We start from the raw sequence: 6107 nt of genomic DNA on the forward strand, positions 1-6107 counted from the left end.
TAATTTAGCTTCTAAGCACTGCTTCAAACATTTCACAAACGTTGATATGTTTTATTGTCAATAGTATTCATCTCAAATATTACCTAATATCTATTATGACTTCCTAACTAACTCATGATTATTGAAAAGTGCATAGATTAGCATAGATTATTTTGCACACATTTGGAAAATTTTAGTTTGGTTTTTGGTAGTGATTTCTATTTTCATTCCACAGAGGTCGAATATATACAGATTGACTTTAAAGCTTTTAAATTAGCTGAAGCTTTCTTTTTTGCCCAGAATATGATATATATTGTCAAAGGCCCAATGTGCATTCACTAAAAATGTATATTCTCTTTTTTGAGATGTAAAATTTTATATTTATCAGTTAAATAAAGTTGTTAAATTCCTTTCAAATCTTCTATTTCCCTTCTAAATTTTTCTGCTAATTTAATCAATTTTCAAGGTTGTGAATGTGCCTATTTCTCCTTCAGTTCTATAATCTCTAGATTATGGAACTTTTGATTTTGTTATATTAATTACTTTGTTATATTATTATTTTATTTTTAATTTAAAGTTATATTATTTTTTAGTTATATTAGTGGGGCATCTAGGTGGCACAGTCAGTTAAGCATCTGCCTTCAGCTCAGCAAATGATCTCAGGGTCCTGGGATTGAGCCCCACATCAGGCTGACTGCTCAGTGAGGAGTCTGCTGCTTCCTCTGCCTCTCCCCCTCTGTGCTCTCTCCCTCTCTCTCTCAAATAAATAAATAAAATCTTAAAAAAAATAAAGTTATATTATTGTATAGCACATTTAGAATTGTCATACATAATTTATAATTCTCATATGTTTCTAAACTGATAATTTAATCATTATAAAATGTTTCTCTTCTATTCTAAAAATGTTTTTTTCTTTAAAAGTCTACTTTTGATGGTGTTTATAGTATATTCCCATTCTTTTATTTTGAATATATCTAACTCCATATATTTTGAGTGGCATTGGTATAAATGGTATATTTGATTTTTTAAAATCCAGTTTGGCAATCTTTGCCTTTGAGTCTTAATTTTATATACATTTAATTCAAGTACTAATGCAATTTTCAGTATATCTACCATCTCACTTTTTTAACATTAAAGTATCATCTCCATTATTCTTACTTACATCATTACTTAAAAGTTTATAAATAGTTATTGACATAAAATAACATATTCTTATATCTATCAAAACATTTGTTTTTTTAAATCTTTCTACAATTTCATAATGGTTTTGCATGCAAAGTTAAGAGCTGAAAATATTGTTAATTATTGCTGCAACTTTGAAGCATATATACTTCAACTGGTTGATAGCATTGCAACATATAAGATACAAAAACATTTTCACTCCAAGCTCCATCTAGAATGATCTGCTATATTTGACAATAAGAAGTACATTTAGTCTCCATTTCTTCCATAAATGTATTTCATTAGTCCTAGTGGTTTGGCTGGCCTGGAAATACAGCCAGGCCCTTCATGTACTTCTAATCACATTTGGCAGAACACAGAAAGTAAAGACAGGAAGCCTGAGCATATATGGAACTTCAAGAACTCTCAGGAACAAGTTAATGGAAAAAATTATGTGCTTGCTTTACAGACTTTTGAACTTTAAGGTATGTGCAAAGGATGAATAGTTCTGAAATGTAACAAGGAACAATGAAATCCCAAGCATCTTTTATGAACTCCTAAAGGCTAACCCAAAAAATGATTTCTGTCCTTAAGGAAAATGCACTGGAATTTAAAGTGTGGAAATTCAAAGAAGGTACAAAGCTCTATACAAGTACACCTGATCTTTCTAACCAGACAGCAAAATAAATTGACTTTCTAAGTAATTTTTAATGCTTTTTCTTTCTACTCTTTACAGCTGCTCCATAAGGAAAATAATTAGAAATAAAAAATAAATTTTTGGATTTAAAAAAGTTTTCTCAAAATTTTCACCATTATTTAAAAAGCAATACACAGGGGCACCTGGGTGGCTCAGTTGTTAAGCGTCTGCCTTCGGCTCAGTTCATGATCCCAGGGTCCTGGGATCGAGCCCCGCATCGGGCTCCCTGCTCAGCGGGAAGCCTGCTTCTCCCTCTCCCTCTGCCCCTGCTTGTTCCCTCTCTCGCTGTGTCTCTCTCTGTCAAATAAATAAAATCTTTAAAAAAAAATAAAATAAAAAGCAATACACAGAGAATGTTGACATATTCAGATAACATGGGAAATAAGATATTCAAGTATCAACATCAAGAGGTAAACACTGTTAATGCTTTGGTACACTCTTCGTAAGTACACATACACACACACACACACATAGATAAATAGGTGGGTAGATAGATGATTAGCTAACATTTGTTAAGTAATGAATATGCACTACGAATTGTGCTAAACATTTTATATGACTTATCTCATTTATTCTTAAAATAATTATATAAAGAGGAAACTATTTTCAATTCTATTTGACCAAAGAGAAAACAGACAAAAAGATTTGAATCATTTCTCCAAGTCATGCGGGAATTAAATGAAGAATTGGGATTTGAACAAAGCAAGAAATTTCAGAAAACAAAGTGCTGTTTCTCCCACTAAATGTCTTGTCTGTCTGCCTCTTTCTCTCCATATAATTAGATTTAATTAATTAATACTTAATTTAATTAGATCATTCTGTTCATATTTCTTCATCATCATTTATTGCTTTATCTGGTTAAAACACCTAAGCATTTATGTGTAAAATATGTTGATCTATGTTTTATTTTTCTTTGTACTTGTCAGCTACATCTTCTGTCAATATTTCCATTTTTTACCTTACTCTACTGTTTTATTTTCAGTTTGCATATTACTGAAGAGTCAATGGTTGATCTACTCTTAGATTTATCCACTGATATTTGTTGTCATAAATAATATGATTTGTATTAGTTCTCTAATCTCCTTTCATTGTTTTTTTTAATTTCCTCATAATTTCATTTTTATATAGTGATATGATAGTTGTAATTAACAATAATAACAATTATCTTTTTAAAACTTATAAAAATATGATTGAATAATTTTTGGCCAAGACCTGTATTAAGAATTATTTCCTTTTCATAATATGTGTGGACTGATGCTGTTTTCCATCATGTTGCTTTCATTAGAAATTAACTTTGTGTCTTTTATCTGCCTATAATCTATCGATCACCTGTCTATCAATGTATCTATCAATCTATTTGTTCTCTAGCTATGTTACTCTCTACATGGGCAGCAATTAAGTGTTTTGTGTTGATCTACTAATCTGAGTCATTCAACTATTCCCTGCTGCTCCATTCAGTTGAAATGTCACAATGTCTAGGTGGGCGAGAATGTGTGCACTTACACAAACCATTTCAATTCATTTACTCTTTCATATTATGAATGTAGGCAAAATAAGCTCAACATCATATTAGCTGGAGAATATTCAAAGGAGAAGAATTAAACTATTACAGAAGTCATAGTTTAAACAAAGAAACAGAAACCTGTTTTTTAAAACAGTCTGAGAAACAGAATTCTGATGAATCAATGAGATTATATGATACATGGTATTTATTTATTTTTTACTTTATTTTTTTTAAGATTTTATTTATTTATTTGAGAGAGAGAATGAGAGAGAGAGAGAGCCTGAGAGGGGGGAGGGTCAGAGTGAGAAGCGGATGCAGGACTCGATCCCAGGACTCCAGGACCATGACCAGAGCCGAAGGCAGTCAAACAACCAACTGAGCCACCCAGGCGCCCCGATACATGGTTTTTAAAGTAGAAAAAAAAAAGAAGTTATAATTATTAAATAAGAACTATCATGCATTTAATTGGCACAATAGGACTGCATAGAGTATTTTCAGGTGAAAAGAGCTTCCCAGAGGGACTGGCATTTGAAACAAATTTTGAAAGATGAAAACTCTTTCTCCAGGGACGTGGGTCTGACAGTTTAACCATTTGAAGTATGCCAGGTGTGTCTTAATGCAAATAAATTTCTAACTAGGCCTAAATCAATTCAACTATTTATTCAATTTTCATAAGCACATCATCAGATTTTAAAATTAGTTGAGTGAATTGGTGTCCAAATTGATGCTTAACGTTCCAAAATACCAGGTTAGTGCTAGTTGATTCCATAGGACAGTATGCATTACGGTCAAAGAAGTTCATGCTTTGCATGGTGAGCATCACATCGGGTCAACATTCTCTCTTTTCACTTTTACAGTGAAGAGGTTTAAGTTTCTTTAAAAGGTTGTTTGAGTTGTAGGAAACCCTGCCCACTGTGACTTTTCCTTCACTCCCCTACATTTCCCGGGAGGAGCTCCAACCATCTGGTACTGAGAGAAGGTACACTGTGTTACCTTCCTCGTAAGTGCTTCTTGCTAATAAACAGTAAGCTGTTACGACATTTTAAAAGCTTGTATTCGGTACCACAGATAAGCATATAAGTGAATTTCTGTTCTTTACACTAACATTTTGCAAGTACCTTCCTTGTTGAAACATGCCATTGGGAAAAACAATGTGTCTTGCTAATGCTTTAAGCTCTTTAGAGGGTAACTTCTGTGCTTTATATGCATGGTTTAGCTTATACCTTATCATAGGGGAAGCGAACAGAAAATCTGTTCTTGTGTGTTGTTATAAATGCAGTCATAGAAACACTGACAGCTCCCATATTTTTCTACCAACTTAGAGCAAATCAAGATGGATGCTATCTTACCTGTTGGTGGGTAATAGGGTTAAAATTGGAATAAGATTATTTTAAATAAATGAGTTATCTTTTCCTTTCATGTTTTGTTCTTTCTCTTCCTGTGTGGTTTAAGTTATTATGATGTGGATTTTCTTTCTATTTCATAACTTTTTTCTGAATGGCAATGTTAGAGAACCACAACTGGAATGGACAATTGCCGTTGACTGCTCAGGAAAGGGTGCCGTTAATTGTTTGTCTACATTGGAAAGCATCACAGGAAATGTTTTTAAAGAGTACTGCCCATATTCATTAACTGAGAGACTATCTTGGTTGGTAAAGGAGAAAGTTGTTTTCACTGTATGATCATCTTCATTAACTATATTAATAAAAGCAAAAAGAATAATAGATAATCTTGAATTTTTAATTTCTCCTTTATTCCAAAAATTCCAAGGGCAGAATCAAAGCCATGTACCCACAATGAAATGCAGGCTCATGGGCCTTCAGAATGAGAAGGGACATCAGAGGTAAAACACCTCCCATCTCTAAATACACAACACTGATGTTGCTGTGTGTCCGGTGAACACCACACAGCTTTGCAGAGGCTTAGGAGCCCTGGTGAACCTCCCACATAAGGTGGCCATGTTGTGCTTTATATTGATTTCTATCCCATTTGGTTCTTATAACAATCTGGGGATTTACATATTATTATGAATTCCTTTTAAAGATATTGAAATGATTCAACAAGACTATTGAATCACAGACCTGTACCTCTGAAACAAATAATGCATTATATGTTAAAAAAAGGAAGAAGATAGTAGGAAGGGAAAAATGAAGGGGGGGAATCAGAGGGGGAGATGAACCATGAGAGACTATGGACTCTGAGAAACAAACTGAGGGTTCTAGAGGGGAGGGGGTGGGGGGATGGATTAGCCTGGTTGGGTATTAGAGAGGGCACGTTCTGCATGGAGCAGTGGGTGTTATACGCAAACAATGAATCATGGAACACTACATCAAAAACTAATAATGTATGGTGATTAACATAACATAATTTAAAAAAAGATATTGAAATGAAGACCTAGAGTAAGTGTTGCTGTTTTGTTTTTGTTTTTTTTTTCCCCCAAAGTCATACTGTTAATATGAAGTAAAACACAAAGTTGTATCCTTGCCTGGAGTTCTTCTGCTCCTCTCAACCATAATAACAAATATAAATACATGTTTCAGGCACAATTATGCTGTTACTAATTATACAAAACAGGCTTAAAATAACCATTTTACTTTGTTCATAATTTTGCCAGGGATGAATCTAAAAAGGGCTCAGCTGGGAAGTCCTTCCCTGGGATCTTATGTAATTTTAGTCAGATGTAGGCTGGGACCACAGTCATCTGAGAACTCAACTGGGCGGGACGAAGATGCTCATTTCTCTGACAGTGAAATGATGTCACCTGTC

The sequence above is a fragment of the Mirounga leonina genome, unplaced genomic scaffold (assembly GCF_011800145.1).
Source record: "Mirounga leonina isolate KUSES-001 unplaced genomic scaffold, KU_Mleo_1.0 Mir_199, whole genome shotgun sequence".
Taxonomy (NCBI): Eukaryota; Metazoa; Chordata; class Mammalia; order Carnivora; family Phocidae; genus Mirounga; species Mirounga leonina.